This window comes from Gouania willdenowi, chromosome 8 (assembly GCF_900634775.1).
Source record: "Gouania willdenowi chromosome 8, fGouWil2.1, whole genome shotgun sequence".
In the NCBI taxonomy this organism is placed as follows: Eukaryota; Metazoa; Chordata; class Actinopteri; order Blenniiformes; family Gobiesocidae; genus Gouania; species Gouania willdenowi.
The window spans coordinates 32,272,937-32,285,989 of NC_041051.1; the positions used below are offsets into that span (position 1 = coordinate 32,272,937).

General features: G+C 35.4%; 1 protein-coding gene across 3 annotated transcripts in view; it reads right to left on the reverse strand.

The window, feature by feature from the left end:
* Window positions 1-12,411, reverse strand: part of grin2ca (glutamate receptor, ionotropic, N-methyl D-aspartate 2Ca) — a 72,708-nt gene extending 60,297 nt beyond the window's left edge. For 2 of the 3 annotated variants that reach the window (XM_028455599.1, XM_028455601.1), the window contains exon 1: window positions 5,307-5,389. The gene's annotated coding sequence lies outside the window, so the exon portion shown is untranslated. Of the gene's footprint in view, window positions 1-5,306; window positions 5,390-7,478; window positions 7,600-12,374 lie in introns of those variants that run through there. The other variant, XM_028455600.1, reaches the window with a different exon arrangement.
* Window positions 12,412-13,053: the final 642 nt, after the last annotated feature.

Consider the following 13,053-nt stretch of genomic DNA (forward strand, 5'->3'; position numbering starts at 1 on the left):
ATATAAAAAGTAACTAAATGATCTAAAAATCAGGCTGAATGTTTTACTCCAAAAGAAAACAATGTGTGGGGCAGTGTGACATCATCAATCACATGATCTCAAGATGGTAGAACAAGCTTCCACTGCAGCCGTGCTTAAGGAGGATAGATGGAGGACATCTCGTCCTCCACCTCAAACTAAATAAATCTATTTAATCTCTGCGTGTTTCACTCTTGCTGTAAACGAGCCTGTTGTTCTTTGATTAAAACCTTCCTTCGTCGTGTTGTCGGTGTTTTTCTCAGCTCTGTCAGTCGTTTAACGTCAATAAAGCTGCTCCGTCTTAATAAAGTCAAGCTTGACTTAAACAGGAATTTAATAAGTACTATTTATTTGTTCTACAGGATTTTTTTAGAAGCCAGCAGCACCATCTAGTGAGTAAAAAAGTGTATTGTGGGTCCCTGTAAATGCAAAGTGGCTTCTCACCAGGGTTGGTGTCAATTATAATTGTAATTGCGTAATTGATAATTAATTAATAATTACAATTATGTCGTAATTATAATTTTAATTTGAAAAATCTGTTAATGTCGTAATTACATTGTAATTGAGTTCAGATAATTAACTTTTTAATTGTAATTGCCATGAAAATTCTATAAAAATTGTCAGTTAAAATTTAACGCAAAACTGTGGAACCACGTTACTGTTCTATGTACAACTCTACACATATGTAGTTAATTATTAAAATATGATTGATAAATATGATATAATTTTATATCAAGCTTTCAAACATTTTACCATTTAAAAAAAATATAAATCGAGGGCTATACTGACACTAAAAATATTATAAACCTATATTTTTATTTGATTATGAAGCCTAACAAGGTAACCAATAGATAGGAAATAAATTAGATGATAAATATTTGTTTTTACTGTATTTTACAGCTGATTTAGGACCTGTTATCATAAAAGATGCTAACGGGAAGCTAACACAAGGGGAAGATTAACTTTTATTAGGTTATTTTATTTCAGATGAATTGTTATTGAACTGCAGTAATTGAGAATGTAATCGTGCTGGTCAATGCAATCATAATTCATTTGTAATTGAACATGGATAATATTTAAAACGTATTGTAACTGAAAAATGTAATTGACGCCAACCCTGCTTCTCACTGAGCTGTTCACCGGTTCACCAGTTAAATAGGTCACCATTTAAACCACAACACCGGTAAAGTAGAGCTGCGGAACATAGAGTGGAGCAGCAGCAGCCTGGTTACGGTAACCACAGATTGAGTGATACGCAGACATGGAGCAGGGAGGAGGAGCGGTGAGTCCCAAACCAGACAATTCAAATCAGCCCAACATTCATACATATACACCAAGGGCGAATTATATACTTGGCAAATACATCGTAAAGCCAGTACTTTCAGAATAATACTCAAGTGAAAGTCTCTGAGGTGACTTTTAGGTCTTATTTCAGTGATTTTGTAATTCTGGAGCCAAGAAATTTGTCAACAATTGGCATTTGTGTGCGATCTTCCAATAATAAATTTAAAGTGTGATCAATTATCAGAGTAAAGAAGGTTTTGTAGTGATTTACAAAGCTTTATAAATCAAGTGAAGGTGTTTTTATCTTGACGTTACCTGTAAATAGGGATGTAATGATTAATCGTAACTTAAAAATCGATTCATAGGTATCACGGTTCACATCGATACTGTGAAAATTGAATCGTAGTACTTTTTTTAAACAGCAGAGGGCGTTATCTATTTATCCTTCTCTTGTCCAGAAGCGTTGGCGGCGGGCGGAATCTGCTACTACTTTCCTTCTGGCCGCCTTCTACTCTTAAACATGTTCATAAATGATTCCTTACCCCTCTAGCACCGAAAGAATATCTGTAATATTACGTGAATATCTGTAAAAGTCACATTTTTCTATTAGCTTTGTCTGCTAGCATAGCATCTCTTCTTCACTGCACAGAATAACTGCATGCCAACCGACCACTGGGTTACCAGCGCCCTCTGCTGGTCCAAACAAATATCTGACGTAAATACAGTGAAATGACTTTTTTTTTTTTTTTTAAAAAGTCCAATTGTTAAGGCACAAAATACAATCGTAGTTGCACTTTTAAAAAGAAAATGAACTATTATGCAGTTCTGCATTGTTTACTATAGATCCAGAATTTAAATTAATAGGCTTCTTCTTCATTTGTATTATTCCTTTATTTATTTCATTCAAGATTTATTTTTTAGTTAAATTTCATTGTTTTGAATAGTTTATCAAGGGATTCTTTTGACAATGAAAAATAAAAGGAAAATAGTACAGTATTTTCCAAAAAAAAAAAAAAAAAAAGGAATATTTTTCAGTCATCATTTGTCTACAGTCCCATTTTGTAAAATAAATCGTGAGAGAATCGTATCGTCAGTTGAGTGAATCATTACATCCCTGCCTGTAAACGTGCAGCTCTGTTTCTCTACTGAAGGGACGCCGACTTTCCATGATCACGGAAAATAAACGGAAAACGTTGAATTCACATTCTGGAACGCAAAATGCAAAGCAAATTTCATACAATTATTATTTCTGTTTTTGCAATTTTAATTCAAGCTTCAATATGACAGAGGAATAGTTGACATGCATGTTTTGGAACAATATCACACATTTACACGCTAGTTTGCGAGTGTTGCAAACGAACAAATTTTGGCTCATAATCTTGTTCAAAATCTGCATGTGATGTCAGGTTTGGCTGAATTCACTGAAAATGAAATATGAACATTTCTATGACGTGGACTAAACCATAGCACACATTTTCGCAGGATTTTTCCTGTAAAAACGAGAGGCTGACATTATGGAAAGCGGAGCAAACAAACATTTCTTGTAATGTAAATTTCTGCCGACGTAATCTCGCGTAATTTTAGCAGAACTTTCCCAGCTCCCGTACATCATATGAAGCTTATAAATGTAAAATTAATAGCAGTAGTAAACTACAATAACCCTATTTAGCATGTTTGCTTTGACTTCAGGAAGTTTGATTGTAAAAATTGGTTTTTTGTGTCTTTTATTGGTATTTTGTCTTATTTGTCATGTTTTATTTTGTGTCTTATAGTTATTTTGTATCTTTTGTTGAAATGTATTGTGTCTTCTAAGTTTGTGTTTTGTTGTAATTTTTTTGTCTTTGTTATTTTGTGTGTTTTGTAATGTAATGCATCTTGTTCTGTGTCTTTTGTTGTAATTCTTTGTGTCTTATTGTTAAAATTTAAAATGTCTTATATATTTTGTATTTTAAAAAATCTAATGTTTTTCTAATATTTCCAATATTTTTGAAATAATGTGAAATATTTATTCTGAAGGACAAAGAAAAAATATCTGACTTATTGTTATTATTATTTAACTTGGCTGTTTTAAACCTTAGACCCTGTATCTGTGTGTGTGTGTGTGTGTGTGTGTGTGTGTGTGTGTGTGTGTGTGTGTGTGTGGGCGTTACATCACGCTGGGTGACAGGATGTTAACGGATACGCTCACGTATGCTCCCACACATGCATCCAATTACAGATACTGAGATATGCTCGGCATCACTTAATGAACAGTCATTTTTCACCTGCCTAACCGGTCACACACACACACGCACGCACGCACACACACATACTCGAAAGGGGTGAGGACTGTAAAGATGTTTCTACTACTTTCAAACTCCGTTAGAATCATGCACAAGGTGTTTTCCATGTTATTTGTCAACCTTTTCAGCCAGCGACCTCCAAAATAAAGTACATTTACAGTGTTCATTAATCTGAAAAATATCCACTGTTATTCAGGAAGTTTATAAATATTTGTACCACAGTATAAAGTCATCTTAAACATCTAAATCCTTGTTTTAATCAGGAATAAAATTGGTTAAAAATTGCAAATTAGAGTGGTCAAAAACAAAGAGGAAAAGTGGTAAAAAGGTATCAATATTGGAAGAATTTGTTTAAACTGGCAAAAAATGGGCATTAAAATCGTGAATGTGGTTAAATTGGCAAAAATAAGCATGAAACATGGTGAAAAGAGGTTAAAAGTGACAATAATTTGGTCAACATATGCAACATTAGATGAAAAAGTGGTAGAAAGGCTTTATAAGTGCTGAAAATATCTTGAAGGTGGAGAAAAGGAGTTGAAATGTGATGGAGAAGTGACAAAAATGGGAGTAATGGAGCAAAAATACATTAAAAGGAGCAAAAATATTGCAAGAAAAAGTGATGAAAATAGGTTTAAAATAAATGTGGCAAGTTTGGTGAAATAGCATAAATGTTTGAAAAACAAGCAAAACTGGCAAATTGTTCAAAATATATTCAAATTACAGTGGCAGTGTCCAAAAACACAAGAGAAAAAGTGGTAAAAAAAAATTCAAAGTGCCAATAATGAAACAAATAATTAAAACTGACATGACAAACTGTGAATGTGGTTAAATCGACTAAAAAATAAGCATGAAATATGGTGAAAAGAGGTAAAAAGGTCAATAATGGGTCAACATGTGACATGAGGTGGAAAAGTGTCAAAAATGTCTTGAAAGTGGAAAAATTGTGCAGAAAAGGCATTAAAATTTGATGGAGAAGTGGCAAAAATGCATTAAAAGAAGCAAAAAATTGGTAAGAAAAAGTGTTGAAAATGTCTTGAAAGTGAAAAAATGTGCAGAAAACGCACTGAAATTTGATGGAAAAGTGTCAGAAATGGGAGTAATGTAGCAAAAATGCATTAAAAGGAGCAAAAATAAGGCAAGAAAAAGTGATGAAAATAGGTTAAAATATGGAAAGTTTGGTGTAGTTGCAGAAAAAATGTAAAAAATAAGCAAACATGGGCTTAAATTGTTCCAAAAATATTCCTAGTTTCTTGAAGGCATCTGGCGGCCCCCTTTTATTGTCTCACGACCTCAAATGGGGTCTTGACCCCAGGGTTGAGAACCCCTGTGTTTGATTCTGAGCTGAAGTTTTGCTCCTTTAAACGAGGCCAGAGGAAAAGCGTCTCTGGAGGATTCTCGTCGTCACTGCATCATCCCGTTTACGCCCTTCCTTTAAAAACAGCCGTGACCTTCCCTTTCATCTGCGACCCTCGACGTGTCGCTCGTGCACTAAACGTGCACCTGATGATTGAGATGACTCTCGTTAACTCAACTTTCCCCGAATGCGTTGGAACGCGGCATGAGAGGGAGTGAGAAAGTGTTTTATAAAGTGTGAAAAGCAGCAACAGTTACGCCCTCGCACGCTTCCTACGACCTCCAGCCTGAGCCCCGGGGGGTGGGTGGGGGGGGGGTGACCCACGTCATAGGGTGAGATGGATGTTGGATGATGTTGGATGGTTGTACCTGCGTTGGTGATCCTCATCCAGCCCGCGCTCGTCACTCATCCCGCGTCTGCGGCGCTCCGCTGTCCCGCTCCCTCCTCCGCCTCCTCCTTCTCCCCCTGCCTCTCTTTTCCTTCGCTCTCCCCCCCCACCCTCTCTCTGCACTTGTTTGAGTCTATTTCAGTAGCGGCAACAGACGAGCGCGCTGCGACGGCCGCATGGTGTCCAGCACTTTGGCAGAAGGTCACATGATCGCTCGCTGGTTAGGAAAAAAGAAAAGGAGGAGGAAGAGGAGGAGGAGGAGGAAGAGGAGGATGGAGGGAAATCAAGGTGAGCTCAGCCTGCGGAGGAAGGAGGTGAGTGAGCAGCAGCTGTGTGAATGCTAATGCTCAGGTTAAAATTAAAGTTTGGGACCACGAGGAACGCCGGTGTCCGTGTGCAAAGTAGTTTCCAAGCAGCAGCTGTTCACCTCTGGGGAGGAGATAAATCCATCAGAAAACGCCCGACAAGGTGAGAGGATGAGGATGAGGAAGAGGAAGAGGGCTCGTCCAGCCTCGTCCCAGCACCTCCATCCGTGACCCGACTCCTAGCGCCGCCGCCGCCCCCCGGCTGTAATCCAGACTCCTGTTCGCTCCATGTCAGAGGACGAGGCTCGTGTTGTGAGCTGTAATCAGTGTGTAGTGAAGGATTTATCCTCCCTCCCTCCCTCTGATGCCCCTCCCACTGTCAGAGGATCACAGCGCTCTGCGTCCTCACATCAACAGGTTTGTCCTTGAAGCCTCACCCCCCACTCCCCCACCCCCCCCCCCCCAACAGCAGCAGATACCAGCGAACGCCGTCTCCGACACGTGAACCTTCCACTTCTTCTTCTATGACAGCACATAGAACCATCAGCTGATCATGCCCCGCCCCCCCCAGCACGCCACTATTACATAAACTAGGGCTGTCACTTTAACACGTTAATTGCGATTAATTAATGACAGATAAAAATAACATACAAATGTATTCTTTTCTTTTTTTTTGCTCCAAACAGCGCAGAACTTTTCTCATTTCAAGAGTTCCCAGTATAACCATCAGAGGAGGCAAAAGTCTTTAGTGCTCAAGTAAAATAAAAAATGACTCTGGTAAAAGTAAAAGTATTGAAGTTGCTCCCTTACTTGAGTAAAAATATAAAAGTACATGCTACTAAATGTACTTAAAGTTGCAGTTTGTAAGTTTTTTTTTGTTTTTCTTGGTCAAAAACCCTTAATAATCTTATTATATTGTATTGCATATTGTAATCCAAAATGTTCTGAGTGGACAGTAAATCTCTGTAAATGACCTTTAGAAATACAGGAGTGTATGGAAGCCCGTTTCAGCCACTAAAAAAAAATAAATAAATCACCAAGGAAAGTCATAATTATGGGAAACAAAGTCATAATTATGGGAAACAAAGTCATAATTATGAGAAAGAAAGTCATAATTATGAGATAGAAAGTCATAATTATGAGATAGAAAGTCATAATTATGAGAAAGAAAGTCATAATTATGAGTTAGTAAAGCCATAATTATGAGATAGAAAGTCATAATTATGAGATACTTAAACACATTTACAGCAGCCTGTTCATGTGGTGAGTAGCTGACACTGAGAGATGGCTGATAAGTCTATCAAAGACTACTTTAGACTTTAGGCTTTACAAATGATGAAATACTTTGTTTGCTTGCAAATTCACATAGAAATATGCTGAGTAAACGCAACCTTGAAAAGATACTAAGCAAAAAGAGGCTCTGGTGTCGAAAGGATAAAACTGATGTGGCTGAAGTAGAGCACGGTTTATTGAACAACAAATGGAGATTTCTGGTCAGTGCCATGGGTACAGATGGATTTAACCATATTCACGATTTGTCATGCCCATTATTTAGTTTTAACTACTTGTTCCCCCCATTTCTGCCACTTTTAGGACATTATTGACACTTTTAACCATCTTCCCTGGTTTTTAAAATCCCATTTCACCACCTTTTTCCACCTTTTTTGGTCAATTTTAACCCATTTTATTTGTGACTGAAACAAGGATTTACATCTTCTTCCCCCTCCCTCTTTCAGCTGAACACCTGAGACTCACCTGACCTCTTACTTTAATGTTTAATCAACAACGTTTAGCTTGTTTCTGTTTGTTCTCATACGTGTTCCTTTGGCAGTTAATGTGTGGCTTACTGCTGATGAGCGCCCCCTGCAGGTCATCGTGGTGAGCTTCATCGTTATGACTGTGTCCCATAGACGTGACATGAGATCCATTAGTTTCTCCCAGGCCGAGCTGCTCCAATCGATGTGAGGACTGAAACAAATGTCACATGATCAACATTCATGTGAGCATTAGAATAAAGACCAATCTGAGCATTAACACAGGACACAACTAAGTGTTTGGGTGTTCATTTTGAGTCATTTTCTGTCATTTTGTTGTGTTATTCTGTCTTGTCATTTTGCATATTTTTATTGACATTTAGCATATTTTTTTCATCATTTGGTGTTTTTTGGATTCACTTTGTGCATTTTATTGTATTTTTGTTATAATTTTCTGTGTTTTTTTAACTCATTTTTTTGTTGGTTTGTGAATTTTTTTGGTAATTTCCTGTATATTCCATTGCCATTTTTGTGAAATTTTGTTGTTTTGTGTTTCGTTTGTTGTTTGGAGTCACTTTGTGCATTTTATTGTGTTCTTGTTTTAATTTTCTGTGCTTTTTGACAAATTTATTTTGTTGGTTTGTGAGTTTTTGTAGCCGTTTTGTTCGTTTTTGGAGTAAATTATAAAAATAATAGTTGTTTGCATATTTCTGTTGTCATTTTGTGTAGTTTTTATCACACTTGTGTGTATTTTCTTCTATCATTTGGAGTGTTTTTTGGAGTCACTGTGCATTTTATTGCAGTTTTGTGTATCTTTGTTGTAATTTTCTGTGTTTTTCGATTCCTTTTGTATATTTTTTGTTGGTGTAATATCCAAATCCACTACTTGGCTACCTTGACGAGTTTTAAGGGCCGAGTGGCTGACGCGCCCACCGTGAACACCTTTCATTGTCCGGTTGAAGTAAATCACGTACAACTTCTTGATGTATACGTATTTTCTCTTTATTTTATGCTTGACTGATTCCTAACCAATGTGTCCATCAAACCATCAGTTCACCTGTAAACCTCTGCTCTTCACATTCCTGTGTTGCGGTCACAAACTGTTTGAGCTCCACCCCGTCAAGCAACAAACCCTTGTCCCGGAAGTGGCATTACAGAAATAGTCTGTGACACGCCCACACTTGTGTACACCCATGAAATGGCCATTACAGTTGCTTTGTGAATTTTTGTTGTTTTGTGTGTTTTTGGGGTAAATTTTACAAAAGAATTGTCATTTTGCACATTTTGTTATCAGTCTTTCATATTGTGCATTTTTCATCGTAGTTGTGTGTATATTTAATGTCATTTTGCGTATTTATGTTGCACTTTTCTGTGTTTTTGGGTTTATTTTGAGTGTTCTTGTCATTTTGTGTATTTTTTGTTGTTTTTTGTGTTTTTGTTTTTGGAGTCTTTAAATGTCGTAGTTTTATGTATTTTTTGTGCATTTTATTGAAATTTTGTGTTTTTTTATTTTCAGTGTTTCGGAGTCATTTTGTGCCTTTTGCCATAGTTTTTTGGGATTTTTATTGTAATTTTGGGTATTTTTTTGTAATTTGGAGTGTTTTTGTAGACATTGTGTTCATTTTAATTTATTTTTCTGTAATTTTCTGTATTTTTACTTAATTTTCTGCATTACTTTTGTCATTTTATGTATTTTGTCATTTTGTGTTTTTCTGGAGTCAGTTTTGAATTTTTTTAGAGTGAGGGATGAGAGAAAATGTGTTTGGTGACATTCTTTGTGAAGCTCAGCGTTCACAAAAAACTAAACTGTAGTTTTTATGACGTCAGTGAATGTGATGGAGCAGGACCTCAGGGGGAACTCTGAGGAACATGTAGAACCTTTGAGGAGCTTTTAGTGTGTGTGTGTGTGTGTGTGTGTGCGTGCGTGTGTGTGCGTGTGTGTGTCCTCTAATATGTCAGAAATGTGCTGTGTGAGGACTGAGTCTGTAGGAAACATCGATTATAGCCACTGTAGCACGTTCTTTCTTTTTCCCCTGGAGCGCACACGCACACAGACACACACACGCGCACACACACCTCTTTAAACCCCTGCAGAGCTTTGCTGTGAAGATCTTTATCCATAGGAAGAAAACCGACAACAACAACAACACAAACTGGCGACAAAAACAGACAAAATAACTCTAGTCTAAACCGTTAAAAAGAGAAAAAAGAAGAAAAAAAATCTCCAAACTTCTCCATGTTTGATTATTCGTCAACTGAGAAAACACGAGAAACATGAAGGAGTTTAGAAGGAATGTGAAACATACAGAACCAAGTGACTGAAATACAAAAATCATGACAAAAACACACAAAATGATATAAAATACATTAAAGATAAAAAATTACACAAAATACAGAATAAAACGACCAAAATGACAAAATACATAAATCAAAAACATAACAATGACGAAAAAGACACAAAGTATTGAAAAAGATGACAAAAACACAAACAAAATTACAAAATATATAAAATCAAAAACACAAAAATGACGACAAAAGAAACAGAAATTGACACAAAATACATAAAACATGTCAAAGACACACGAAAAATGGCAAAATACAGAAAAACTGACAAAATCACAAACAAAATACATAAATAGTAAATACAAAAATGACACTAAATGACAAATTTCAGAAATGATGACAAAAATAAACTGACAAAATGACAATACACAATCATGAACACAATGTCACACAAAGTGACATAAAACAGAAAAATGATGGACACACAAAGCTAGACTTGTATTCACAAGGAGAATACATATTTGCCAATTAAATATTGGCAAATACGACAAATACAAAAACACCAACAAAAACACCAAGACAAACAAATAAAATGACAAAATACATATATCAAAAACACAAAAATGAAGACAAAAGACACAAAATGACATAGAACACAAAAAAAAACAAACAAGGACACACAAGAAGACACAAAAAAATTACAAAAACACAACAAACAACAAAAACGATGACAAAAATACAGAAATGACAATAAAAACACAAAGTACCAAAAAACCCAACATGACAAATGACACAAAAATGAGCAGAAAACACAACATGTGACTAAAAGATGTTGAGTCACTAGTGAAGATGTTCCACTTTGTTTTCAGATGTTTGTTGGATCTTTTTCTAAAAGTTACAAATTAAAAGCGCCTGTGTGTGTGTGTGTGTGTGTCGCTTCACATTTTTGTATCTTTTCTCGTTCCCTCTGTCGGACGCATCCACCAAAGCTCATGGTGGGGGGCGTGGCCTGGTCCAGGGAACATATGGCGGCCGTGCATGTGCCACTTCCTGCTCACTGGGTCCAAAAACCAGAGTTCACACACGGGACGAGTCAGAAACGCCGTCAACGCTCGTCCAATCGTTTGGATTCTTTCACACATTCATCAAAATCTGTGTTTCTGGAACCATTTTCTAGACTTTCCCTCATTTTCTGTATTTATGTTGTTATATTCTATATTGACCTCTTATTTTTGTTTATTTCGGTAGTTGTTTTATGCATTTTTCTGTAATTTTGGATGTTTTTTTTTTTTTTTTTAAATCATTGTGTATTTTCTTTGTCATTTTGTTTATTTTAACCTCATTCTGACCATTTACATAGGTTTTCTGTTTGTCTAAAAAACAAAGAAAATCTTATTTCTTTATTTCGGTAGCTGTTTCATGTATTTTTCTGTATTATTGTATGTTTTTCAAGTCATTTTGTGTATTTTCTCATGGTTTTGGCATTTCTAAGTCATGTTTATGCAGATATTTTTGAAGATTTTTTTTTGTGTTTTTGTGTTTGGAAGTCATTTTCTGTACATTTGTTTTGCAGATCTTAGGAGCCATATTATGTGTATGTGTATGTATATATATATATATATTGGCGGCAGTGGCTTAGTCCGTAGGGATATGGGTTGGGAACCCAGTACGGACCAAAGGAACAGAAGTTGTTCTGGTAGCTGGAGAGGTGCCAGGGCACTTCTCAAGCACTGCCGAGGTGCCCTTGAGCAAGGCACCGACCCCCAACACTGCTCCCTTCATTGTAAAGCGACTTTGAATACCCAAAAAAGCGCTATATAAAATTGACAAAAAGGACACAAAATGACTAATAAATACACAAATTGAAGCAAAAAACAAACAAACAGGAAAAACGACTTCAAAAACACACAAAACATTTTTAAAAATTCAAACAAAATGACATGAAACAATGACCAGAAATACCACACAAATGGCCAACTACGTGTTTACTATATTAATATTTTTTTAAAAAATGTCATCCAAATTACTCCAAAATAAACACCAAAAGGACACAAAATGACTAATATATACACAAATTGAAACAGAAATGTAAAAAACGACAAACAAATGATTCCAAAACAATGAGAAGAACCAACAAAAAAATAAACAAAACAAATTCATATTAAAAAAAAAAAAAAAATATTTGAAGAAAGCACAAAACATCAAAACAACACTTAAAAATTCAACAAAATGACGTGAAACAATGACCAGAAATGCCACACAAATGGGCAGCTACGTGTTCGCTGAATTAATGGCAAAAAAAAAAAAAAAAAAAAGACAACAAAATCACTCAAAATGACAACAGAAACGTCCAAATTACTCCAAAATAAACACCAAAAGGACATAAAATAACTAACAAATGTACAAAGGTAAGCCAAAATGTAAAAAATGACAACAGAAAAAAAAAATTACTCCAAAAACAATATGAAAAACACGTAAAATCACTATTAAAAGACACTTTAGACAGAGTTAGAGCGCTCTCTGCTGGCGGCTCAGCACGTTACAAGACGTCACTCTGAATTTAAAGCTTTTAAAAAGTTTTCCTTCCTGTAGTTAAATTCATAATAACTCTAAAATAAATCAGATATTTATGAAAACAAGAGGTTTAGTCACATTATTTCCTTTAAAACTCTTTATAAGCAGCAGGAGGAGGAAAAAGCTGCTCACCTGTGACACGTGTTTATCGCCACCCGCCATCTTTGTAACCTGACGTCATCACTTTGCGTCTCCAAAACAGACGTACTTTTCAAATCTCGCTCTCCGCAATTTCACGCGATTTCAGTGCATTTCTACAGCAGAGAAAAAAAATGAAATTAATAATAACTAACTTCTTCAATCTTAAATACTTATTTTAGGTTTGAAATTAGAAGATAAATTAATGTTTTCAACATGTGGTTCAAAGCTACATTTAAAAACAGCTTCATTATGTTTTTATCTACAAATTAGAATATATATTCTTTGGGTTATGTTGGACTTCAAGGTGAACAAAAAGGCTTTAATAGAGTTGAAAGTAAAATAATAATAATTATTATAATGATAATTAAAAAATATATATAATTAAATACAAATAAACATAATCAAAGCATTACTTAGATACAGACATTTGTTAAAATTAAATCAGATTAATTAATTAAATACAATTTATTTTTTGATTTTTTATTATTTAGTAAAATTTTAAATACTTTATAAAATGAATAAAAAATATTATAAATTGATTTTCGTATGACACTGGGATTAATAATATAGAGGATACAAACAAAGTCAAAGTATGGGCTCATATATTTCAGATGCTGCAGTGGAAATCTTTTGCTGCTGTTTGTGTCCCCCGTGTGGAAAAATTGGGGCA